This window comes from Canis lupus, chromosome 28 (assembly GCF_011100685.1).
Source record: "Canis lupus familiaris isolate Mischka breed German Shepherd chromosome 28, alternate assembly UU_Cfam_GSD_1.0, whole genome shotgun sequence".
Taxonomy (NCBI): Eukaryota; Metazoa; Chordata; class Mammalia; order Carnivora; family Canidae; genus Canis; species Canis lupus.
In genome coordinates, this window is record NC_049249.1 from 32,995,550 (window position 1) to 33,022,876 (window position 27,327).

Consider the following 27,327-nt stretch of genomic DNA (forward strand, 5'->3'; position numbering starts at 1 on the left):
GCAGTCCTGGGCTTTACTGCAAACCTGCTGGGCAGGGGCTGGTACTGGCTCCCCGCTCTGACCAGGGCCCAGTTGGGGGAAGTGTGAGAATCCCCTTGTCTCGAGCATCACTTTGGGGACTTGAGTTTTCACCATGCCTCCAAGTCCCCACTGGCTGGAATGTTCAGGGGACATGTCTCTCAGGGCATGATCCCAACTGGTAATTAATATTTCCGAAGAATCACAGACCCCATCTCAAATCTGCAGAATCAGGATCTCTGGTGTTGATACCAAGGGACAGGCCCTGTTTCTACCAACTCTGCTGCTGTTCCACACGACAACAGAGAGCGACAGCCCTTCCCAGCAGCCCGACAGTATCTTCTCTCAAGTCAAGTCACCATGGCTAGTTAATATTTCCAAGAAGCTCCAAGCATGAATATCTATACAGACTACAATGTTAGAATGTTAAAACTAGGGGTGTCTGGGTGGCTCAGTCGGTTAGACTCTGCCTTTGGCTCAGGCCATGATCCTGGGGTCCTGGGATCAGGTCCTGCATCAGGCTCCCTGCTGCGTGGGGAGACTGCTTCTCCCTTTCCTGCTCCCCCTTCTTGTGCTTTCTCTCTCTCTCCGTGAAATGAATGAATTAAAATCTTAAAAAAAAATGTTAGAACTAGAACAGACCCTAGATGTCACCTGAGTTCACCCCATCCCACTTCACAACTATAAAAACGGAGGCTCAGATAGGTCCATGGACTTGCCCAAGGTCACACAGTAAGTGGAAGAGCCCAAGTATACAACTCAGGACCTGGGCTGGACCTATGCTAAGAATCTGCCAGTTATTAGGGACATTATTAAGGATAATGTACACTGAAGGAAGAAACCCTAGAGACACAATGTTCTTTTTTTTTTTTTTTTGAGACACAATGTTCTAATTAATGAACAGCCACTAGGAAATGGCAGCTAATGACCTAAGCAGAATGGTGAATTATAGATGCCACCTACAATCCACTTCTGATGTCTAGCTACCCGCAATACTGAGTGGAAATGTGGTAGCCCAATCGGTGGGCTAATGGAATCAGTGGGGACAGCCCCAGGGGATGATGAAGGCCAGAGATCCCAGCAGGGCTGGCCTGTCAACCCTGGTGCCCCTAAGGGGATAGCTGTGGGGTCTCCACTGACTTTGTGTCCCAGTAAATACCTGCAAACACATACACATAAAGCTACCATTCTCATGTGGACCATTGACTTGAGGACTTGCTTCAGGTAAGTGACTAAAGGTTAGAACTGACTGTTCTTTAGAAAAAAAAAAGATTTTATTTGTTTATTTGAGAGAAAGAGAGAGAAAGAGCACAAGCAGGGGGAGTGGCAGGGGGACAGACAGGGAGAAGGGAGAGAGAATCCCAAGCAGACTCCACCCTAAGTACAGAGCCCAACTTGGGGCTCGATCTCATGACCTTGAGATTAAGACCTGAGCAGAAACCGAGAGCTGGATGCCCAACTGTCTGAGCCACCCAGGCACCCCTGGAACTGACTGTCCTGAGCACAGCTGTGACCCACGGAGTTTTGGTAGAAAAAGTCAAGAGCAGCAGGATGGCACCTGTGAGGTTTGGTTACTCTCCCTGGGTCTCTCTGTGAGGTGAAGGGATTGTTTTAAGGTCGCCATAGAGGCTTCCTAAGGGTGCCTGCCTGCCTCATTCCCCTCCAGGAGAACTGCCCATCTGTTTCAAGGGTGAGATCTCTCTGTGTTTGCACCATTTGACACACTTAGCAGGTGGGCACCGCTGCCGGGACATCCGGTGAATGTCTGACCCAGAGGGCGCCTCCCTAAGGGCAGGGTTGGGCCAATCCCAAACTCTGTCCCCACATCTGGAATTGGGACACAGTGTCAGCCTCCTCAGAGCCTAGAGGTAATATAGGATTTCTTTCCCTCTAATGTACAAAAAAGACAGGCACCCAGGATGTGGAGAGAGCAAAGAAGACCCACGTCTATGGCTGGGCCTGTCGTCGTGGACATGAGGGGCCATGAGTCCCCCCAAATGCAGAGGGCCTCTGTTCCCTGGTTCCTGGCCGTCATGAGGACAGTCATGTTCTTGTCCCTTCTGAGAATTGCCATGTGTCCTGGTCTGAGCAGCTCCTGGCGACAGAACCATCCCAAAGAGCGCTCTGATGGCACCTACTGTGTTTAAAATGTCAGGTGAATGGTTGTGGGAGGGGCAGGGGGCTTGGGAACAAAGAGAAAGAATGGAGCTTTCTGGTTCAGTCTCCTTCCTGGATGGCCACGTCTAAGGGAGAGGGGAGTGGTCAGCGTATCCTTAAGGAAGAATGTATTCATTCTAGGGGACAAAGAGACTGTGTCTTGGGGCGGTCATTGTTAATATGGGTCTGGAAAAAACTGCAACTGGCAAAATCTGTCTACCCACCCAGGACGTGCACCTCTGCATCTCCATGTCCCACATTTTGATTCCTTCCTCTACTGCCAATGATTGGCACAGGGGGTTCAATAGTATTGCCCCCAAATTCATGTCCACTGGAGCCTCAGAATGGGACCTTACTTGGAAATAGGATCTTTGGGGCAGCCCCGGTGGCTCAGCGGTTTAGCGCTGCCTTCAGCCCAGGGCCTGATCCTGGAGACCCGGGATTGAGTCCCACGTCGGGCTCCCTGCATGGAGCCTGTTTCTCCCTCTGCCTGTCTTTCTGCCTCTCTCTCTCTGTCTCTCATGAATGAATAAATAAAATCTTAAAAAAACAACAACAACAACAACAACAAAAGAAATAGGATCTTTGGAGAGGTACTTGGTTAAAATGAGGTCCTATTGGATTAGGAGGACCCTAAATCCAAAGACAGGTGTCCTTGAGAAGAAGAGAGGTAGGAAAAAACACAGGTGCAAGCCAAGGAAGACCGAGGACACCAGCACGCACCAGAGCCTGGAAGAGAGGCAAAGAACACGTTCTAGAAGGAACCACCCTGCCGCAGTCTCTGACTTCTGACCTCCCAAACCGGGACAGAACAAATGTCTGAGGTTTGAAGCCCCCCAGGTCATGGTACATTGTTATGGCAGCTCTAGGAGATGCACCCCAGAGGGAAAGGGCCGAGGAGGGCGTCCCCGGAGTTTGCCATTTTTGAGATGCCTGTGAGAAAACAGCAGAGTTTCATTCCAGAGTCTGACTGGCTGATGAAGGGAAGCCTGGGGGGCTCAGCGGTTGAGCGTCTGCCTTTAGCTCAGGGTGCGATTCCCAGGATCCGGGATCGAGTCCCGCATCGGGGTCCCCGCAGGGAGCCTGCTTCTCCCTCTGCCTGTGTCTCTGCCTCTGTGAGTCTCTCAGGAATAAATAAATGACTGGCTGATGAAGACTCTTCATGCTCCACGGGGACACCTGTTTTGGAGTAGGTGTCCTCGAAAATGTGAACAAGGAAGCCAGCCTGTTCTGTTTACACTCATTTACACTCTGGACAGAGGGAAACATGTTTGCTGGGCACATCTGCTTTCATATTTCACGTTCTGGTTAATTCTCGCTGCCGTCCTGCGAGGTAGGAATCTGGACACCCCCTTTACTGCTCAGGAATCTGAGGCTCAGAAATGTGAGCACCTAGGGGGACCAGAGCTGACAAGGGGCAGACTTGGTCCGGTTCCCCTTCCGGACCCCCTCTCATGCCCAAATGCTTTCCAAGGAGTCATTCTGTCCTTAAGGAAAATCATTCCGTTTAAATCAGGGAGAAAATGGCATGATCAGAGTACCTGCTGGAGTCCCAGGCGTGGAACCCGCAACAGGCCCTGCGCCTTGGAGACCACGTCCTCAGGCAGCGGCGTTCCAAATCCGTGGATTACATATTTATGTAAATAGTTTGAGGGAGGCAGGGGCACCTGGTTGGCTCAGTGGTTGAGTGTCTGCCTTCGGCTCAGGACGTGATCTCGGGGTCCTGGGATCGAGTCCCACATCGGGCTCCCCATAGGGAGTCTGCTTCTCCCTCTGTCTATGCCTCTGCCTCTCTCTGTGTCTCTCATGAATAAATGAATAAGGTCTTTAAAAATAAATAAATAAATAAATAAATAAATAAATAAATAAATAAATAAATAGTTTGAGGCAGTGCAAGTGGCGGGGTGACTCTCATGCTCTGTTTTCCTGCCACCTCCACTGAGCTGCCCCCCACTTTAGTATTTGGCTTCTGACCTCACCCCGGGCATGAGCATCAGTCGGTGGGAAAAGAGAACACAGAGGATGGAAGGTGGGAGAGCATCATGGGCCAGGCCTGGGATTCACAGATATCAGGGGGTGATACGGCCTCAGATAGCTGCAAGGGAGTCTGGGAAATGTAGTTTGGCTGGGAAAGAGGGGAGTCAAGTTTTGGTCAACACCTCTCAGCTTCTGTCATACTTGGTAAACGTCTTCAAATCTTGTGACCACCCACCCCCCACCCCGCTACTCGCCCCCGCCCAGACACTCCACTTGTAAGGAGCCCTGGCTTCTGCAGCCAGTCTCAGGGTCCCTGGAGGAGAGAGGGCCCAGTGGTGGGTCTCCAGAGCCCCTCCTAAAGGGGGCACTGTGTGGGACCCAAGCTGAGCCACCCTCATTGGAGCCCCATCTGGCACGGGGGGAGGGAGGACCCAGCCACAGAGGCTGCCCTGCAGAGACCTGATGGCTGAGGCTGGCGGTGTCAGTCCTCCTCTGCTGGCCACCTGCCTCCCGAGAGTAGTTCTGTTGGAACCCCCAGGGGAGGGGTGGCCTCTCTTCTCCTTCCCACAGGTGTTTCCAGCAGGCTTGCCCCAACACTGTCAATGCCAGAGCCTTACCTGAGACAACAGCAGGCTTTGGGGGTCACCAGGCCACCAGCAGACTCTCCTTGGCTCAGTATATAAAGTGCTAAGGCCGAGCCCCTGGGCCCTCAGATGCCCAGTCACCTCAATGGCTTCCGGAGCCCCTGGAAGAGTGTCCAGTCCTGGCCCTTCTCTTCAGGTGGCTTTGAAGGTCCTCTGACTTTGCAGACGGTCAACCTTACGTGCATAGCCTGCTGTCCCTTCTCTGCCTGGTGGCCTCCTCCTCTTCCCACCATGCCCTTTCTAGCCATAAGGGGAGACAGACATCCACCTTGGCATGAGCCCCAGAACCCCAACACCAGCACCACGAAAAGCAGATGGTTGCAACCCAGAGTTGAACCCAGAGGGCTCCTCACCAGCGGGAACCTGGTGGCGTTCTCGTGGCTCATCTCTGGGCCTGCCAGCACTCTCTGTTTGCAGCATTCTCCTGCTGGGGATACATCTGCAACCTTAATTATTACAATTTATTAAATCTGGAGAAATAAAATCTTACTGAGCTCCCCTTGCCGCCACCCCACTGCCCCACCAAAATGGAGTATCTTATTTTGCTAACTGCTTAAACATATAACTCTAACAGAAAAAAATTGTCCCCGTGGCTCATATTTTTCATCATTTGGTCATTAAATAGTGATGGATATAAACCTATAAAGAACCTAAACTGAACCTTTTAACAATCCATGAGCAATACTATCATTTCTTTAATAGAACCTGCTGACCGCGCCTCGTGCAGACACCATTTGTCATTTTCAGCACGCAATAATCAATAAGTTGGCTTGAAAATAAATAATATAACAGTCACAATATATTATCTTTCAGACTGGCCTTATACTAACCATAAAATTGGACCAAAATAAGAGGAAAACTTTTACATAAATGTTAAAAAGTTAGGAACTTCACAGCGGGGCCTAGTACATGAATTAAATCATTGTCATGTCTCATTGTCTCTGTCCCTCATCTGCTTTGAGTTCTGTTGAACTGGGCCGTCGCTGCTGCCTGCTGCTGAGCCCAGGCATTGGGGTTGTGGTCAGAATGGTACGTGGGGGGCCAGAGCTGAGTTCTGACACGGACATCCTGGAGTTCATGCCAGGGACCCCTCCTCACGTAACTTCAAATAGAAAAGGCCTGATCGGCCACACCCCCAGTGCCAGCGCTCGGAGGCACTGTGCTTAGATCTTAGAGGGGGCCACGGCCCAGATCCAGTCTCAAAGATTTGGGTTCTGTGAGAGGGAAATGCCACAAAAAGTCCAGCCCACCAGGTGGCACTGATGGAGAGCAGGTTCTAGAAGTAGCAACTAGTGGCCCCAATCACAGTAATCTTCCTGGGTGGGGCAGCCCTTAGCTGCCCATCCACAGCTCAGCTTGCATTTGTTGGCCATCTGGTGCTGTTCTTCAATGATAATGGAGAACCCATCAGCCATCAGAACTGATTCATTCGCTCATTCATTCATTCATTCATTCATTCGATAAAATGTTACTGAGAGTCTGCTCATGTGCCAGAGGTACAACAGACAAAAATTCCTACTTGCTGGAGCTTATATGCCAATCAGGGCCATACAACAGAAGTGATATGTGAATCTGTGATACCCCAGGAGGGTGGTCACAGCCAGGAGCCTAAAGCTCAGCAGCACCACGTTGCTGTGAGGAGGGTGACCAACTGTCCCTGTTCACTTGGGACTTTCGGTGCTGCAACCAAGGCAATCCCAGGCCAACCAGGATGATTAGTCATCCTAGGGCAAGTGTCAGGGCTGGATCTCAAGTTCACTTGGATCTAAGGCTTTCTAGGCACCCGCCTACTGATCTGCTCCAAGGGGGCATCTTCTCACTAATGCTGGCTTCTTCCTGGGACACTCTTGCAGCAATCTGAGATGGCAACTGTCACTCAGAGTTCTAGTATGACTGGGCTGGCAAAGATGCAGAGATTATTTTGGCTTCTCTTCCAATTGGCACTCATACAGACGGAGGAGCCAATCTCCGCCCAGTCACTCAGTAGCCACATGCCCTCAAACTACTTAACCTGTCTAAGCTTTGGTTTCCTCCTCCGAAGATGGGAGGAAAGGCACATTTTCCAGCAGGGTCTTTATGAAGATTTGACATCATGCATGTGACATAGCCCGTGGTAGGTGTTCCCTAAGTGGTGGTGTTATTAATACATAAAGCATTTTATCCCTGGAGCTAATGGGAAGAACTTCTGCTCCTGGGGGCGGTGTGGAGGTAAGAACCAGCACTGGCACATTTATTATGAATCAGCTGGCTGTGTGGAGCCAAAAATACTCTCCGTGGGTAGCGTCTCTGTGACTGATATTAAAAATGACTGATTTAAGGGAAAGTGCTTCACCCCTGTTGCAAACTAAGAAGGTAGGGCTGGAGTATTCTCAGCCTTAAATGCTGCCAGTATTTCATCTTTGGGTAGTCATAAAGTTAAAGGTTAATAGGCTGTACAAATGACAGAGTTTAAAGGGAAAAACGGGGAGGGGACGAGGAGCTCTTGGGCGGCCGTGGGTGCATTGGAGTTGGGTGGCTGCTCACCTGCGGGGACAAACCGTGGAAGTGGGGCTGGCTGGGCAGTTCCTGGGCCTTCTCGTTTCTGCTCCCACCTGGAAGCTCCTTATCCCAAGAGCTCTTTTTCGCAGAGGGGTTTCTTTCCTGGTAGGACTCGGGGACACGTGGTCTTGGAGAGAGGGAGGCTGGGCAGGGTTGTGAAAGTCCGTGCTTAGTGCAGAGCCCAGAGTGCCAGGCTTGGGGCGGCCTGGGGAGAAGGCTGAAGGCTTCACGTGGAGCTGAGGCCCATCTTCACGCCGTGGAGCCAGTGTTCAAACTCTGGTTCTCAGAGCTCTGGCATCACAGCAGAATCACTGGGGAGCTTATTGTTCAAATGCAGGTTCCTGGGCGCCCCACCCAGACATTGAAGGGGGGGCCAAGGAATCTGTATTTTAACAAATTCTCACCCGTCTCCAAAACTACAATGGATTATCTGTGGGCGCACTTGAGAAACCCCGAATCAGCAAATGCATTAAGGTCAAGTTCTCCATCCAGATTCCTGAACCTTCGGTGATGACGGGACTTTGAGGGTTATCAAGTCACCAGCTGCACCCAAACCAACCAGGCACTTGTTGCAACTTAACCCCTAGTGGCTTATCTGCCAAACATGGTCTTGAAGATGCTCATGAGGGGTGACCATGAGGACGGACGACTACCCTCCCCCATCATCAGGAAATGAAGGTGCAGCCCAGGAATGACGTGCCCAGGACCACAAATGACAGAGCTGGCCTGTGCACCACAGGCCTCTTCTTCCCGGGGGTAAGGGCACGGGTTGGCTTTGCCAGTCACCACACGAGCCTTGGTGTCCCCTGTTTCTACCTGTACTTGGGCCAGCTCTGGCCTGGGCTCCATCCGGGAGCCGACAAGCAGAGGGTGCATGTGAATTTGTCCTGGCTGCGGATACACGCATCGGGTCCCTGGAATTCAAAGTTTGCCCCCAAACTGAAATCTTAGATCGAGCAGAAACTGAGCTACCTGCAGACACTGACTGGTTTTAGAGAGGAAACAAATGTTAAATTCGATTAAGCAGAACCCCACGGTGTATGTCCCTCCCAGAGACTTTTTAACCCAGTTTTTTTCGCACGCACCAAAAAATGTCTTCTCTCTGTAAGGAATTTAACAGATTCCAAAACATGCTTATTGTTGTATTTCCTTAAAGCCATCCCCAGTTCCCTGGGTGGCTCAGCGGTTGAGCATCTGCCTTCAGTCCAGGGCGTGATCCTGGAGTCCCGGGATCGAGTCCTGCATCGGGCTCCCTGCATGGAGCCTGCTTCTCCCTCTGCCTGTGTCTCTGCCCTTCCCCCTCTCTCTCTGTGTCTCTCATGAATAAATAAATAAAATCTTAAAACAAAACAAAACAAAATCGTCCCCAAAGCACCAGAAAGTACTGGGCACAGGTCCACTTTAGGAGAAAGAAACAGGCCCAGAAAGGTCAAGTGACTTGTTGAGGTCCTCAGGTGGGTAGACTCATGGCCCTCAAAGATGTCCACACCCTAAGCCCCCCAAAATGCAAATACGTTACTTTTGTGGTAAAACAGACTTTGCAGATGTAACGAAGTTACAGGTTGTGAGGTGCAGAGAGGATTCTGGCTCACGCTTGTGGTGACGCAGGTCCTGACACGGAAGAGAGGGAAGCAGGTGAGTCAGGATGACTCCAGGTGAGAGGGACTCACCCCTTCATTGCCGACTTTGAAGAAGGAGGGAGGGACCGAGAGCCCAGGAAAGTGGGCGGCCCCCCAGGAGCTGGATAAGGTGAGGAAACTGATCTCTGAGAGCTTCTGGAAGAAATTCAGCCCTGAAGACACCTTGATTTTAACCTGGTGAGATCCATCTTGGACTTCTGACCTACAAAACTCTAAGATGATGAAGTTTTTTGTTTTGTTTTGTTTTGTAAAGATTTTAAGTATTCATTCATGAGAGACGCAGAGAGAGAGAGAGGCAGAGACACAGGCAGAGGGCGAAGCGGGCCTCCCACAAGGAGCCTCTTGCGAGACTCGATCCTGGACCCTGGGATCATGCCGTGAGCCAAAGGCAGATGCTCAATCACTGAGCCACCCAGGCGCCTGATGATGAAGTTTTTCTTTTTCTTTTTTCTTTTTTCTGATGATGAAGTTTTAAGCCACTGAATTTAATCCACTGAATTTGTGATACCTTTTTAAGAAAAAAAAAAGACTTTATGTATTTATTAAAGAGAGAGTGAGAGCACAAGCAACAAGAGGAGAGAAGAGCAGAGGGAGGGGGAGAAGCAGACTCCCCACTGCACAGGGCTGGATCCCAGGACCTGAGCCAAAGGCAGAGGCTTAACCAACTGAGCTCCCCAGGTGCTCCAGAATTTGTGATCCTTCTTAACAGCAGCAATGAGACACAAAGACAGTCACATAGAAAGAAAAGAGTGGAATTGAACCCAGAGTTGCTGGCTCAGTGCAAGACCCCTATGCTGGGGAGGCCAGTGGGAGGGATACACACCCGTAATACTGTGATTCCTGCTACTTTTTCTCGGAGAGTGATAACAGCCACTGGGTGGTAAACTATTCAAACTCCATTAACACCATCTCCCTTCCTGTCCTCAGCTGGGCCTGAGGCCCCTACTCCACACCCCAGCCTCCTTCCTACCCCTGCCTAAGGGACATGACTTGGGAGACTCAGCCTAACCCCAGCCCCAAAGACATTGGCTCTTTCCTCCTCCCCCAACGTGGGCCTGATGGGGATTCATGGAGTGCAAGGAGCCAGAGGAATCTGCTGCTTGCCCAGCTCCTGACTCTGTGCAGGCCGAGGCAGCGAATGTCCTCCGGGCCTGTAGGGTCTGGAGCCTTGGCTGAGCCCTCCAGGACAGTCCTGGGAAGCAGCTTCTTGCGATCAATCTTGCCACAGTCTCCATGAATTTTAAATAATAGCAGCTTTGCTCTTTCTCGCTCACTCCCTGGGTGCGTCAGACTGCAGATTTTACAAGATCATATTTCTTCACATTTTCATACAATTATTTTAAATGGACAAGATAATGTTGAAATTCTTATTTAAAATGTATGCAGGTAGAGAATGAGCCTTCCTGCTTTTTATATTTAACACCAGACGGGGCAATAGAAGGGAATTTTAACAACAGAATTGAAGTGGAAGTGTCTTATGCATTCATGATGGACTAGGGTTTTAAGCAGCTGGTTTTCTTTGATGAATAAATAATTATACCCAAAATAGATAGTTTGGCCATTATTAATCTCATTTTAGCCTGTGCACATTTTATTGATTCTTAAGTACAAGAATTTTGTGATTTTCACCAAGGGGCTACTTTCTTAATTAAAATGTAAGTTAAAGAAAAAAAAGTTTCAGCAGTTTTGTCAGAGGCAGGGGGAAGGGGCGGAAGGTCTGATTACTTCTAGAATGAATCCTTTCCAGACTAATGACCCCCAGAGATATTTCATGCAGCCAGCTCACCTCCAGAGCAGCCAATGAGATTAGCAGAGGCCGAGCCAGAAGGGAGTGGCGAGACAGCACTGCTCGGGGAGCCTGGGTGCCCAGCACCCTCCTGTTCGGTCCCCATCGTTGTGACCCTGGTGCTCTCTTTGGCAGCACACCCACTAGAATTGGAATGTGTGACCCCAGGAAGCATAGATGTTTGTCCTCCTCCTCCCCTGACCCTTCCCCCTCCCCCCCCCCATGGGGATCTCTTGCACAAGCATCATGTTCTATTCTGTTAAATGTTTACTAGGATTTTATAAACTGAGACCATTACAAAGAAGAAAATTCAATAATCTTATGGCATAGATAATACATATTGACCTTTATAAAATCAAGGGGGTAGGTATACTCAGAAAGTTCAAGTAGGAGAGAGAAGTAGCTAATATTTATAAAGCACTCACGTGGTTTTCAGCATTCAGAAATTGTGCAAGGGAAACCTGGCATTCTCCCGGCTTATGGATGAGGACAGAGAGGCTCAGGGACTGGGAGTCATGGTCCAGGTTACTCAAGTGAGAAGGGTTCTAGCAGCACTAGGTTCCAAACCCAGCAACCAATCTCTCGTGCCCATTAATGCAATGATGATGCTCCACTACAACTGAAGTGAAAGGTTATAAAGAAAAAGCAAGGGACGCCTGGGTGGCTCAGTGGTTAAGCGCCTGCCTTCAGCCCCAGGGCTTGATCCTGGAGTCCTGGAATCGAATCCCGCATTGGGCTCCTCATAGGGAGCCTGCTTCTCCCTCTGCCTGTGTCTCTGCCTCTCTCTGTGTCTCTCTCATGAATAAATAACAATAATAATAATAATAATAATAATAATAATAATAATAATAAAAAGCAAAAGCCAGTTGTTCCCCCAGTCCTTCCCACTAAGGGAATCCCTGTCAACAATTCCCAGTATGTCTTCCAGAAAAAATTAGACGTGTGCAACAGCATCATATTCTGCTTACAAGAGTCAAAAATGTGAAGCTGTGAGCATGTTTTCTCACTGGTAAAATGGTGGGTCTGTTTGAAGCCCCAGCCCCAGCCCCAGCTTCCCCAGGGGGTCGGGGGGGCACCTCCTCTCCAGCCTCACCTGCTGTGGTTCTGGGTCTGCCTTTAGACAATGGAGGCTCATTGCCATGGGAAGCACCTGGTGAAACATGAGGGCTCTTGCAGCTCCAAAGCACATCACCCCACACAGAGAGGTCCACTAGCCTGCCCCTAGAAGATTTGGGGTTTTCCTCCAGCATGAAGTGATTGGTAGGCATTTATGGACCAGTGGTATGAAGAAGACAGAATTTGAAATCCTGGGGTAGCACTCAGCCACACTCAGAGAGGGGCACAGAAACAAGGCTTTGGAGGGAGGTGCGGGGTCCATCCTGGATCTCCCCTCTCCCCTCCCGGCACACACTCAGCCGGGACCCATCTCCCTCATTGGCCACCAGGGAATGAACTGAGGTTGTACATACATTTGCCTATGATGACAAATGACCACAGGTCCGTGGGGAGGCCAGCCAGCCCTCATTGGGGTCATCTACTCATAACCATTCAACCCCTAAAATTCCCAGTGTGTTACCAGATTTACCCTTATGGCAAATGATGACACTTCTTTGGTTATCTTTACCAGTGCCAAATGGATTTCACCCCACTGACTTGCTGTCCTGAAAGCCAATGAGGAAATGGGGCACGTGTTCAGAATTTCACTTGACATGTCACCTCCCTCGAAGGTTTCCTTAGTTCTGTGGCTGTTCCTACTTTGCTTGCTGACTCCAGTGTCTGAGATTTACAACTAATTCTGATAAAATTTCAGGGGAATTGGAATGGTTATGGCTGTTTTTCTTTGATGGAGAATCAAACATGTGACTTGAGTGAATACTTGCCTTTTATTACCCATCCCTGTCCGTAAAATATCTGGTTTATGTGCCAAGAAAAGTATAAACATATGGCACAGTATTGGTTTTTCAGTAACTTGGCTTAAGCCAAAGGGGAAAAAAATCCCAACCTGACACTATTTATGAAACAATTAATGTTGTCAACAGCCTTCCCACCTGCTGAGTTACACACAGCCATCCAGGCCATGATGACTCCAAGAAGTGTCAACAATTCTAATATGAACTGTTGAAGCAAATCCATTTGAAAGGACTTATTTCTATGACTTATAAAACGTGATGATGGATTGCTCTCCAACTATAGAGCACAAAAGATGCCTTATTCTCCAGTAGAATTCCCACCATAAAGCCAATGTCAAGATAACAAGCAACCATGATGTGCCAAGCATTTCCACAGTGTCTCACTGAATCCTAACAACAACCAGATGAGGTGGATATTATTATTATTGTGATGTACCATCTTATAGCTAAAGAAGCTAATTCTCATCAAGGTTGAATAGCTTGTTCAAGGTCACGTTTAGAGGCTGCACAAGGATTTTTGTCTTAGTCAGCCTGGACTGCTATATAACAGAATATCATCCACTGGTGGTTTAAGAGCAAAATTTATTTCTTACCGTTCTGGGGGCTGGAAGTCTCAGACCAAGGTGTCAGTGTGGTCGGGTTCTGGTGAGAGCCCTCTTCCTGGCTCCTCGCTGTGTTGTCACATGGCAGAGAGACAGATCTCTGGTCTCTTCCTCTCTACAAAGGTGCCAATCCCATCATGGGGGGCTCCACCCTCACGACCTCATCTAAACCTAATCACCTCCCAAAGGCCCATCCTCTAATACCATCACACTGAGGGCTAAGGCTTCAAATGGTCTATAGCAAATTCAAACTGGCTTTGGGGATATAAAAGACTATGTGTCCCACAGCAGGTCACTTAGAGAGGCCGATGTTGAACCTCACCTACCTAAACAAATTCAATTTTCAAAATCAGTTTTTAAAAAGGCAAAACACTGTGGAATACTATGAAAACTGGCAGTTTCCTATAAACTTACCTTATTAAACATAACCCTACCCTGGGACCAAGCAATTCCACTCTTGAGCATTTACTCAACAAAAATGAACACATCAGCCCACAAAGACTCACACAAGAATGTCCATAGCATCCCGAAACTGGGAACAAGGCAAATATGTTTCAACAGGTGGACAGGGAAACACATAGTGGTACATCCATACACCACACACTAGTGAGCAGGAAAAAGAGGTGAACTACTGATGCCAGCAACAATTTGGATCAAGCCCGAAAACATTCTGCTGGGCTAAAGAAGCCAGACACCAGAGAATAGATAACACATGAGTCCATTTACGTATATGAAATCCTAGAACGGATAAAACTAATCTATACTGGCAGAAAGCAGGTCAGTGGTTGCCTGAGGCTCAGGGAGGGAGGGTGATTGCAAAGAAGTGGCTAGGAACTATCTGGGGAAATAGAAATGCTCTCTCTCTTGATGTGGTGGTGGTTACACGGGTGTATGCATTTGACAAAACTCATTGAACCGTGCACTTTAAATTGCTACATTTTTATGGCATGCAAATTATACCTCAATAATAGTTTAAACAAGGCAAGATGGTAGGGCATATTGAAGAGCTCATGCTCTCGAGGTGTGAGGACCTGACCTCCTCGGCCCCACAATTTTATGGACTCACCGCATGGCATGGGAACATGTTGCTTAACCCCTCAGGGCCCCAGCTTCTGCATCCTTTAAGCAGAGATGAAGATGCTGAGGCTGTCGGGGAGGGTTCGTTTGGGCTGCACAGAGTAGAATCCTGAGGCAGATTTCCCAGAGATGTTTATAGCACCTCTGCTTAGACCTGGTTGGCTAAAATCTAACAGCATGGTCCTCCCAGCTGCAAGGAAGTCCTTCATTCCAGGCAGCAGAGTGCCCTCCTAAAGAAACTGTTTTCAGGGAGAGGGGTGAGGATGCTAGGGGGAGGCAGCCCTCAGCCTCTGCCCCAGATAGCTCTTCTTCGCGAAGGATCTGAGGAACCAGAGAATCCACATACCAGTTCTGTGGCGCTCAGAGCACACGGTTGCTAATATCGGTTTTTAATTAGATATCACTGATTATTCCTTTTTTGAGTGGAATGTGTTCGACGCAAAAGCTGCCACTTTTGAAGCTCATTAAGTAGCACCTGCCCCTCCTTCTTCGTAGGAGACCTTCATCTCTCTGCAGCAGTCAGAGTTCCTGGTAGGATCAACCAATGCTCCAAGTCTAGGCCGCAGCACGTGCAATAATTATTAAAATAACAAATATAATCACGACAACAACAGACATCAATGAGCTCATACTGTGTTCCAGGTGCTGTGCTAAGTGCTTCACATTCATTTCCCTTAATTCTCTGCACACCACCTCGAACTCGTGTGGGAGGCTTTTGCTGCACTTTGACAGCCCAATACGGGAACCCGAACAAGGTCTTGGACCGTCGCACGGATCTGGGAGGCTCACTTCTGCCGTGGAAACTGCAGAGAAGAAGCAGCCTGTCCTCCCATCCTTGGTGGCAAGGGCGTGTCACATAACCTGGGCTTTAATCAATCAGGCGCTCCTGCTGGGACTCTGGTCTTGGGAGGGGGGCAGGACAGTTGGCGGTTGTTGGGAGCAGAAGCTGGTGGCAGTGCTGGGGGACTCCCGTGTCAGGGGAGACCCGTGCTGGCAGCCCCTGCAGCAGACAAGCTCTGACTAGGAAGTGCTTCTGGCCTGCTGTGTGCACACAACTGTCTAGACTCCTCAGGCACCCGCTTTTTTCTGAGCCAGGTCTCCAGCCTTCCCACCTCTTCTTGAATTGCCCCATACCCTTCCAAAGAATTCCTCTCTGCTGGATCCCACTGCCATTTCCACTGGGCCCACCATGAGCCTGTACCTGGAGGCACCAGATGTCACCTCTGTCAGCAGGTACGAGACTGGCCTCTGGTTCTATACCTGGGCCCAGACTCTCTTCAATGCTGCGTGGAAATCGCACCTTCCTTGAGTTTCTGTCCCAAGCCCCTCTCCCTTTCAGGACTCCTAACCAGTTCACCGACCTGGGAAGCTGGGGGCAGACACCAGGCCATTCTTTTCTCATGGTTCTTTCAAGTTAAATACAATTGAAACAAAACAAGATTCTTGCTCTTCCCTCTGCCAAAAACCAAACAGAACCAAACAAAAACAAAAAACTAACTTCATCCACATTGTTAACTTCTCAAAAAAGAGATCACCAGGTTTACAAATGAGCCAAATTCTACATCCAGTTGTGCACTTAGCTAGGAACTGCCATGCTACCAAAATAATAATAAATCCTCTGCACACATATTGACCCATTTCTGATATCCAGATGGCATCTGTGGGGGTAGATTCATCCACTATTTGATTGGGGTGGCTGGTCTTGGCAGGGCACGCCAGTTTAATTTATTCTTTTTTTTTTTTAAGACTTATTTATTTATTTGTTCACAAGAGACACAGAGAGAGGCAGAGACGCAGGCAGAGGGAGAAGCAGGCTCCATGCAGGGAGCCCGATGTGGGGCTCGATCCCAGGACTCCAGGATCACGCCCTGGGCCAAAGGCAGACGCTCAACCACTGAGCCACCCAGGTGTCCCAGTTTAATTTATTCTTAACCATCAGCTTCACCACTAAGTGAATTCCCAATCTACTATTATTTGCTCAAAGAAACTTATTTGAATTGATTTGACAATCACTTTGTCCTTAGATTTCAGGACAAATAGAAACCCACACCAACTTTTTTTTTTTCTGGAAAACTTACACTGAATATAAATTCCCAGTAGTGCCGCAAAAAATATTTCTCTTCATCTTCACCAGCATCAAGCATTATCCTTCCCTCTTAGCTTTGCTACTTTATTAAAAGGTATTTTGTTGATGTTTTCCTTTGCATTTGTTTGAGAGTGTAATGTTTGTTATCATAACCTAACTTCCTCTTTTTCTTTTTTTTAAAGATTTTATCCATCTATTCATGCGAGAGAGAGAGAGAGAGAGAGAGAGAGAGGCAGAGACACAGGCAGAGGAAGAAGCAGACTCCATGCAGGAAGCCCGATGTGGGACTCCAACCTGGAACCCCAGGATCACGCTCCGAGCCAAACACAGATGCTCAACTGCTGAGCCACATAGGTGTCCCCATAACCTAACTTCTGAACCTAGCTTCTCTTAATGAGAAGCACATAGCTCATATATACGTCCCTGCTAGTTCTCCTTTTTTCCAGAATTTTCCATGTGCTTCCTTGTGACTACTATTTCCTCCGTCTTTACTCTCCTCCAATGGCCTTGGATCTTACCCAAACTCCTTCCTCCCTCACCTTTGTCTCTGTCTTCACAAAACGTTCTCCGCAGGTCTCTGTTACATATCTGCTGGCACAAAGGAAAGAGAGGACCCTTGGAGTTAAGCTGACCTGAGTTCAAATCCTGAATTTCTGCCTATTTGCTGTATAACTTCAGGCAGAGTGTCTGAGCTCCAGCTTCCTTGCCTGTAAAGCAGGTTACTGCAAGGTTTAGGATCAAGGTTAGGTTCAGCACAGAGCCTGGCACACAGCTCAGTAGCAGCTCCCATTATGATTGTGGCTTCCCAAGTTCTTAGTCCGAGTTCTTAGTCTGTCTCCTTTTCAAGATCACTTCTCCCATTTCCCCGTCCTGCACCTGTTACTCATTAGCTGGGTAACTCAGCAGGACACCTACTGGTACAATTCTTACACTATGCTATTAAAAGTAAAATTTTCTGGTACTATTTAATAATGTACTTTTTTTGCTATTTTTAAATAATGGAAAATGTGTGAACTGTGCCTCTCCTTATTGCCAGGTGCTCCATTACTGTAAATTGTGAAATAACATTTTAGTGAGTAATATTCCTTCTCCAGATCATACATCAAATATATGTCATCTTCATTGTTTAATTGACGCTTTATTCCACCCATTAAGATACAAGCAGAAATAAATTTCACTTCCCCTCCTGTAGATGCAATTTCATTTCGATCACACGTGTCAGTGGGAGCAATAAAACATCAATTAAGCAATGAAATCGTGACAAATACGTGGCATTTGATGCATAATTGCCCCCTCCAATCTCATTTTCCCCAAGGCCAAGGCTTTCTGGACCATTTATGTTCCATGTTTCACCCTCCAAAATCAAGCCTGTGCTTCTACCCCTCTTCCCCTAGGATAGATATCTTGAATGTATCCCACCCAGAAGGAGCTGGGCTGGGAGGATCTTATAATCACAAAGTCGTGGTCTTGTTATTCAAATCAGGAAACTGAGTCTCAGGGAGGCAAAAGCCTTGCAAGGTCAGTTCAGGGTCCCCTCTGCCCCCACTTCCTGGGATCAAAGCTGGGGAGAGAACTCCAGCCAGCTCACTTTCCACCAGATTCATGACTGCAGGGCAGGGTAGTTCCCCACGCAGAGAAAAGGAAAAGGCTGGGTGCAGAGCAGGGAGGATCTCAGAGCAGGGAGGCTCCTGGGGCGCCTGGGTGGCTCAGTGGTTCAGCATCTGTCTTTGGCGTAATCCAGGGGTCCTAGGATCAAGTCCCCTATTGGGCTCCGTGCATGGAGCCTGCTTCTCCCTCTGCCTATGTCTCTCTCTCTCTGTGTCTCTCATGAATAAATAAATAAATCAGAAGAAGGAGGAGGAGGAGGAAGAAGAGGAGGAGGAGGAGGAGAAGGAGGAGGAGGAGGAGGAGGGAGGAGGAGGAGGGAGGCTCCCTGGGAGGTCCCGAGGTGGTGGGCACTTGGCTGAGGTGGCCCTTGTAGAGGGAAGGAGGGACACAATAACACAAAGTGAATGTTCGATAAAGAGTGTTCAATGGATTAAAAATATTTGAAGCAGCTTCCCCCCTGGAGGAGCCCACCTGATGCATTGGCTAAAAGCAACGCAGAAGTGAATTTGCCCCCTGGTCCACAGGCTGGGCAAGCAGAGCTGGCCGGCTCTGATGATCCCACGAATGTTAAATATTTGGGGTCTCTGCCACCTTCTGAAGCCCGCCGCTGGCCCCTTTTTCCAGGAAAGGCTGCCACAATTGGACTGCAGTGGCTGGCGGAGGGGGTGGAGGGGTATGAAATGGGCCGCGCCCGAAGTACCATGGAAAGGGATGTTGAACTTCCACTCCCTGTTTCTGACAAGTAATTTTCTGCAGAGACACGAGGAATAATAGGAAGAACTTGGCTCATTTTGGCAAATTGCTCCAATTTTCCCACATTCTCGGCCCCCTGTATCACCTGCCCCCACCTGTCTATTTGGGCCACTTAATGCTCTGGATTCGGACCTAATAGAAGCTGTTTGTGTGGCCCTGGCCCGAAGGCTAGACTTGTTTTCAGGACAGAAGCTAGAAGAAAAACCAATCTGGACATCTAAATCACAGCCAGGACTCATTACATAAATGATATATTTACACAATTGATCCCTTTTCTACTGGGTAATTAATCCGGCATCGGAACTCTTAACGATTTAATTGTCATACATTCCAACTGAAATGGTTGCCACAAATTTGCAAAGACAAGGCACGGATTGAGGAGAGAGGCCTGGTTTTGTCCAGGAGCGGGAGTGCTTCCCCATTGTCTCAATATTGCTACCAAAATGGGGGAAAGCCAGCGGGTAGCCCCCAAAAGGGCAAATGCGGAAGGATGGAGGCTGTCTTGGTGCACGGCTCGCTGGATTAGGTGGTTTAAGAGATGGAGTGGCCTGGGGCAGAGGAAACTTAAATCCAGAAGCTACAGATTGGGGTCCTGCCTCCACCACTGAGGAGGTGGGTGCTGGCGCTCCAGCCAGATCCCCAGATCCTGCGCACACACATCTGGCCCATGCCACCTCGGAACTGCTTCCCACGACAAGCACCTGTGACTTTTTTGGAAGACTGCCGTGGGGGCTACTGGAGCCACTTTGCCCGAATGATAAGGCTGCTGCAAGTAGGTGCCTGGGACTTTGTGTTGCTCCAGGGTGGCCTCACCCAGACTGTTCGGGAGAAGCAGGAGCATGACAGGTGCAGCACCTTTGCCTCTGACTAGGGCACTTGGAGGCATAACTGACTCATCGGGGCTTCCCCACAGGGCTGTAACTCCCCAATGGGATCAGAACAAGCTCACCCACTGCAGAACTTGACCTAAGGTTGCACCTGACTTGTCTTCCCTGCCCAGCTCTTCCCATCCTTCCCAGTCCCCCTAGGACCACTGTCATAATCAAGAAAATCCTTGCCTCAGGATCTGCTTTGGGGGCCCCGATCTGGGGTGATGGCTGTGTGGCTGAGTGACCTTGGCAGGCCTCACGCCCGTCTATGCCTCAGGGCCATCATCTATGAAGCAGACAAAATAGGAACACTCATCCCACCTGTCACCAACAGCTGGCGTTTATGGAGTGCATGCAGGACACTTCCACGAGACACTTCCACACATTCTCTCATCTGATCCCCTCAGCAGCTCTAGGGAGAAGGTACTCATATTATCCCTATTTTACAAGTGGATAATTGAGGCACAGAGCAGTTAAGCACTTTGTCCTCATTCACGCAGCTGGTAAGCAGCAGGGACAGAATTCAAACCCAGACAGTCCGGTTGCAGAGCCACCTCCCCTGGCCCCTCCTTCCCACACAGGGCATCCCACCCAGCAGAGCTATGGTCTGGACAGAACGATGGAAGCAGTGAGTGAAGTGCAAAGGGTCCTGGACTCCTCTGGCATGAGGGATGCCCACGCCCACACTGTCTCACCTTAGTCCCCAGGAAGAAGGGGGCGGATGTTGTCCACGTCACTATGGCCTCTGTGCAGACCTCACGGTCTTACAGGAAGAAGCAGAAGCATGCCTGCCCAGCCAAATCCCACAGCTTCTCCTACCTCAAGAAGGTCTTGGATAGCTCTAAGGACCCAACACACGGCTTCCTGGGGTAGCCATGCTGGCCTGTGCCCTTTGTGGAATGAAACACCTGTGCAGCTGGGGCACCTGGCTGGCTCAATCAGTGGAGCATGAGACTCTTGCTGGGGTCGTGAGTTCAAGCCCCATGTTAGGGTAGAGCCTAGTTAAAACAAATTAAAAATAAAATATTAAAAAATAAAATAAAAATAAATAAAAATAAAAATAAAATATTAAACCAAACAAACACCTGCACAACATAAGGGAGTAGAGGCCATGTCCTAATGGTACAACCAGGATTTGCTGAGAGAAAACACTTATGAGGTGTCTGCACTGCCTCAGGCCTCTCAGCTGGGTCAGCCAACGAGCCTTTGCTGGTTGCACCTGCTCAGATTCTCCCCAACCCTCCAAACCCAGGCTGACTGCCCAGGTCTGACATCCCAAGCTTACAGCTTCCTACTTAAGGATATTCTCTACCAGGACATGGGGTAGCATAAATTTAAGAGCATAGGTTTAAAGTCAGATAACGTACATGAAGCATTTAGCATCACGACTGTTTCCTGGTGTATAAACGCACACTAGAAATAGGGAGCGTTTTTTTAGTCATGCACACTCGAGTAAGAATCAGTCAAACTGTCAATCAGTCAAATTGACAGGTGAGAATATGTTTTCAAGCTAGCATAAGCACAAAAGGGAAATTAATATAAGGATACACAGAGCCTAAAGAGGGAAACGCAGCCAGGCCTCAGGTGAGTGAGTGCAACCAGGGATAGGACCGGCTCCTCTCTGTTAGGCAACTTCTTGCTTCTCTTTCTCCAGATCTGCTTCCTTCATTTCATCATGCATGTGGCTAGAAAAACATGTCCAGGGCTGCCTGGGTGGCTCAGTCCGCTAAGTGTCTTCTTTGGCTCAGGTCATGATCCCAGGGTCCTGGGATCCAGCCCGGCATTGGGCTTCCTGCTCGGTGGAGAGCCTCCTTCTCCCTCTCCCTCTGCCTGGCACTCTGCCTATTTGTGCTCTCTCCCTCTCTCTCTGTCAAATAAATAAATAAAATCTTTAAAAATATAAACAGAACCAAAAACATGTCCAAATACTTCCAGTCAGTGGGCATTGCTGCATGTTTCAAGCATGGCTACTGGGAATGCAGGCTGGGGAGGGAAAGAGAGGGGCAACCCCCCGGGCAAGGAGGTGTCTCAATAACCTGAGGTCCATCTCATGCTGGGAGTGAGAGCGTAAGGCCACGGGCACAGAGAAGGCAGCAGGGGTCTGTGAAAAAAAAAATTGCTGTGCTTGGAATTCACACGTCCATCCAGCCCATCCCAGCTTTGGGTCTTTGGGCAGGTTGATCAGCTTCTGCTTCCTTGGATATAATCTTGCAGACTGGAGAGCATTGCATGCAGTAACATTCCTTCCACATGTGCCTCACCAGTGCCTGCCTCAGAGTCGATGCCCAGGACATTTTGATGAGAGGGTGATGGAGAAAAATGTCACTTTTGCTAAAGGTTTGCCCTGCTCACTGGGCTTAATCTCTAAATTTGGCAATCTGGAAATTAAATCTACAGTTAAGGTCAAATCGTATGGGAGGCTGAACAGTAGAACCATCAAACAGGAGAATTATTTTTACTGTTGGCCATTAAAACATCATATCATAGGGACACCCGAGTGGCTCAATGGGTAAAGAATATGACTCTCGATCTCAGGGTCATGAGTTTAAGCCCCATGTTGGGCATAGAGCCTACTTTAAAAAAGATAAATAAAAATTTTGGGACACCTGGATGGCTCAGTGGTTGAGCATCTGCCTTTGGCTGTGGGGATCGAGTCCCACATCAGGGTCCTTGTGAGGAGCCTGCTTCTCCCTCTGCCTCTGTCTCTGCCTCTGTGTCTCTCATGAATAAATAAATTTTTAAAAAATCATATCATTATCCTGCTTATTATTTTTTCAAAGTCTGAAATCTTGTTTATCCCATCAACTAGTTTGGCTTCCCCACCAGAGTGCGAACCCTAGGAGATCAGGGCCCTCCTTTGTCCTATTATCGTCCCTGTCTCCCCAGAGCACAGGCTGGCACCTGGCACTCAGAAAGTCCTCGAGAAATGTTAATCTTGTTGGAGCGTGTGCCCCACCGTCTAACTCATGGGGGCTGTGGAACATCAAATACTGATGCCACAGTGATCCAGTTGACAAAATAGAAACCAGGTGGAATCGGACATAGGAACATCGCAAATCACTCCAGTTTTAGGACAGGTATATGTTTGGGCAGAACACAGCTGCATTAAAGTTCTCAAATTATGATCTATATGCACATATGTAGGAATGTAGTATCGGTCACTTTTGTTAACGTTGTGTTTGAAACTCCAGAACTATTGTGAGTCTGGAATGGGTCAGGCCCAGAATATGGCAGGTAGATCATCGTTCCCTCTGTCTTGTTTTCCATTATTATGATTGGGCCTCTACCCAACACATCTAAACCCAAGATTCATTATAATCCCGCTCTGGACCAATCATTGTGTAATATGTGAGCTGGTGGACTTGAGCTCTACCTCAGGCTGAGTGGCCCATCCGACTTGGCACCCCACCAGAGGTGGGGCCCTGGTCTGTCTAGCATGAGGCCTAAACTGAAAGAGCAGCAGCTGCCCCGGAGAAGCTCTCTTATGGCATAAGAGGGCAAGGCTCACCATACAATTACATTTCCAGTCTCTGCTTGCGACGTGCCTGCTACCACCTCCTTGGCCCAAGCAAAGCAAGATGGCCAGACCTGAAGTCAAGGGACAAGCTTGGAAGTGCGCGCATCATCCTAAGGCCCAAGGAAGTCCCGGACCAAGCTGGATGGCCAAGCTGGAGTGGGAGGAGCAAGCCTCCCCTGGACAGGCTATTCTGAACAGCAATTTCATCCACCACCGCCTCAAACCAGGTTTTCTTCTATCTTCTATGTTCTTCTAAATGATGGCATTTCTAAGTAGATACGCTTTTATACTTCATATTTCTGAAATTGAGATAAGAATGACAATTAGAGTGTATATTTATTGCAGTGATTTCATGTCGTTTTTTTTTTTTTTTACCTAAAAGGCTGTTACAAAATTGATGGTGTATTTTAAGATTGATAGTGTCTGCGAATTGTGGAAATTCAGTAATTTATGATCGACCTCCTAGACGCTGCACTCTCAAGCGCATTCAGCTCTTTCCTCTCCCTGACTTCTCTGTGTAACCAGTTAGCAGGTCCTGTGGCTCTGGCTTCTTGATGAGTCTCAAGTTGAATCCCTCCTTCCATCCCCAAGCCATCTCCCTGTTCAGATCCTCATAATCTCTCTCCTGAATGGTAGCCACAACCTCCTGCCTGGTCCTAGGTGCCCCTGCTCCCACCTAGCCTCACTCTGAAGGCAGATTTCTCTTCATGAACTACGGCTCTAATCCTGCCATGGCCTTGCTCCAACACCTTCTCTGGCTCCCCACTGCTGCAAGAATATCCCAGCTCCCTAGCTGCGTGTTAGGATTCTCATGGTGGGCCCACAATCTGCCTTTACAGCAAACTCTTGCTCCCACGCACCACAGATGGGACAACCCCATCCTCCATCTGCAAGGGTTTGGGTTTCTATACATGTTGTCCTCTCTCCCAGGAATGCCTCTATGGCCTCCAGTCCATGTTTGTTGAAATCTCATCCACCTTAAAGACCTGGCTTCCATGCTATCCTCCTCTCCTCACCCTGGCCATGAGAAATTCCAAGACAGCTGCCCCCAGAGCTCCCTCTTCAGAATTCACCTCGAATTTCTCAGATGTCACCTGCTGCTTTCTCTCTTTCTCCATGCTGGCACTCATCCTGTCCCAACTTGATTTTATAGCTAGTTGTGGTCCCTGTTTCCTGCCCTAGATGGTAAGTTCCCAGAGGGCACAACCTGATCAACCCCTTTAAGGGGGTGGGACACACAGTAGTTGCTTAATACATGTTTGCCAAGTTGCACTTAAGTTTGCAGCCTTCTAGACATCCTGTGTTGCAGGAAAACAACATACACCCCGGAGAGTGTCAGTGTACAAATCACACTATCCTGCATACTTCGGGGTATGCAGGTATGCAGTTTACTGATCAATCATTACAACCCTTTCAGAGTTTTAGAAAATGCTGACACCTTTCAAGGAGGAATCTCCAGGGCCAGAGTTACTTTAGGACCTCCTATTTATGGAGAAAATTGGGGCAAACTCGTGTCTGGGGATGACTTCCTTCTGCCTGGCATTTCTGAGAGAACCAGCCTCGGCAAAGGTCAGTTGTGAACAGTGATTGTGGGAATGCTCTTCTTTTTCAATTGTGTCTAATCTGTAGGAGTTTTTCAGGGACGTGAGAAAAGGACACAGCAAAATCACAGCACTTGGGAGCTGGATCTGTCTAGTGCAACCCTTCACCTTGCGGATGAGGAAACAGGGACAATTGAGCACTCCAGAGAAGAGATGACTTCCTCATGCCACCCAGGTGGTCAGCAACAACTAGGACTGACCCAGATCCAGGCTCCAAGCACCTCCTCCTGTAATGGGCTGAGTATTTGTAACCAGCCCCCACCCAGCCCCCCGGCTCAAGTCCATATGTCAAAGCCCTAACCTCCAAGGTGATGGTCTCTGAAGGAGGGGCCTCTTAGGGGTGACCAGGTCATTAGGGGGAAGCCCTCATGAATGGGATGAGTGCCCTTATAATAGGCATGACATGAGAGAGATTTCTCTTTCTGCCATGGGAGGATACAACAGGGAAACAACTGTCTATAAACCAGGAGCAGGGTCTCACTAGAACCCAGCCATGCTGACACCCTGATCTTAAACTTCCAGCTTTCCAAACCATGAGACACAAATATTTGCTGTCTCAGCTCCCCTGGTCTGTGGTATCTTAGTTGTGGCAGCCTGTATGGACTAATAGACCCCGTCACCTCCCTCCTGCCCTCCATCCACACACCCAACACTGATCAGCTACCATTCACTGAGCAGGGACCGGCCAGGCACCATGCTGAGCACTCCGCACTCGTGACCTCATCTCAGCCCCATGGCTGTCCACGAGGTGGGCACTGTTATGGCCATCATCCAGATAAGGAGACCCAGGTGACAGGGAAGCAGACCGCTCGCCGAAATCCCTGCAGCCCAGAACTAGCCAGGTGGGGATGAAAGTAAGGTCTGCCTTGCTTTAGATTCGAAACCACTTGTTCTATGCTGCTCCCTGCTTAGCAGCTGAATTCCCATTCCCCGTCAGGCCCAACATAACTACAACGAGAGAACTTTGAGAGAACTTTCCTTTGTGACATCGTGGCAAAACTCTGAGCCCTGCGTCAAGACCTTAGCTCAATCTGGCATGATTCTCAGCATCTGAGGGCCTGGTGCTGACTTCTAATGAATGGATTTGTACCAAGCTGTCAGAGAAGGTAAAGGCTCAGCAAATCGGATGAGGAAGAGGAAGGCAAGTTGTCAACTTTCCTGAGACTTAGTATTTTCGTTTTGTTTTGTGAGAAGGAGTAATAAATACCCTTGACCACACAGTCATGAAGAAGATGTGGGAGGTTGGGTGGGAAAGTGCTTTTCAAAGTGCAGCACATATGAGGCCTGGCCGGGGGGCTCTGGAGAATTCTGGAAGCACCAGGATCTCTGTGGTACCTCAGTTCTGACCCTACCTGGATCCTTGCTTCCTTGTTGCAATGCACTGAATCGTGTCCTCCTCTCCCACTCCAAATTCATATGTTGAAGTCCTAATCCCCAGTGTGATTGTATTTGGAGATGGGGCTGTGCGAAGGTAATTAGAATGGAGCCCGCATAATGGCCATGAGGGCTCTGTCTGCCATGTGAGGGCACAGCAAGATGGTGGCTTTCTGACAACCAGGAAGAGGTCTCTCAGCAGACACCAAATCAGCTGGCACCTTGATCTTGGACTTCCCAGCTTTCTGTCCCTCCCTTCTCAGACAAATCCTTCAACTTATTCAAGCGACCTTTCTAGAACTTAAACCCTATCACATCCTCTTGCTTCCTGTTGAAAATCCTTCCATGGCCCCCCCTGCCTACCTTTTCAAGAGGCTGCCCTTTGTCCATCAAAGCATGCAAGCTGACAAGGCAATGGAGTCAGATAAGACAGATGTTATCTAGTCATGGAAGTGACATCCTTCACCTTCGCTGTATTGTCTTGGTTAGAATGAAGTTAATAGGTAGGCCCAGCCCACACTCAAGTGGAGGGGATTACACAAGGTTGGGGATACCAAGAGGCAGGTATCACTGGGGGCTGTCGTGTCCCCCAAATAGATAGGCTGGAGGCCTAACTCCCAGTACTTTCGAATGTGGCCTTCTTTGGAAATAAGGTCTTTGCAGGTAGAAGATATAAATCAAGTTAGATGAGATGATATTGGGTTAGAGTGGACCCTAAATCCATGGACCAGTGTCCTGATAAAAAGACCATGTAAAGACACAGGGACACACATAATACAGGGAAGACAGCCATGTAAAGTCAGAGCCAGAAATCAGGGTGACAAAGCTACAGGCCAAGGAACTACAGGGATTGCCAGATGTCACCAGACGCTGGGAGAGAGGCATTCCTTCCTAGAACAGATTCTTCTCTAGAGCCTCACAGGTAGCCTGGTCCTGCCAACTCCCTGATTTCAGATTTATAGGCTCCAGAACTTTGAAAGAATAAATTCCTGGAGCCACCTTAGATTGTGGCTTTCTATTAGAGCAGTCGGAGGAAATGAATTCACGGATCACACGAGAAGTCTGCCTATCCCAGCTAACGAGAATGGCAGATTCCTGAGCCTGTGACTCCTCCTCCTCCTCCTCACCACCACCACCACCACCACCACCACCACCACCACCACCACCATG

At 48.8% G+C, this 27,327-nt stretch overlaps 1 long non-coding RNA gene across 2 annotated transcripts in view; it reads right to left on the bottom strand.

Annotated features, from left to right (window-relative positions):
- LOC111093056 overlaps positions 1-25,720 on the bottom strand; it is a 27,643-nt gene extending 1,923 nt beyond the window's left edge. Inside the window, exons 1-5 of one of the 2 annotated variants that reach the window (XR_005380720.1) lie at positions 25,448-25,720; positions 23,174-23,481; positions 20,361-20,663; positions 19,987-20,077; positions 16,975-17,023 (exon numbers count right to left, since the gene is read on the bottom strand). This is a non-coding gene — a long non-coding RNA (uncharacterized LOC111093056). Of the gene's footprint in view, positions 1-16,684; positions 17,024-19,986; positions 20,078-20,360; positions 20,664-23,173; positions 23,482-25,447 lie in introns of those variants that run through there. The other variant, XR_005380719.1, reaches the window with a different exon arrangement.
- Positions 25,721-27,327: the final 1,607 nt, after the last annotated feature.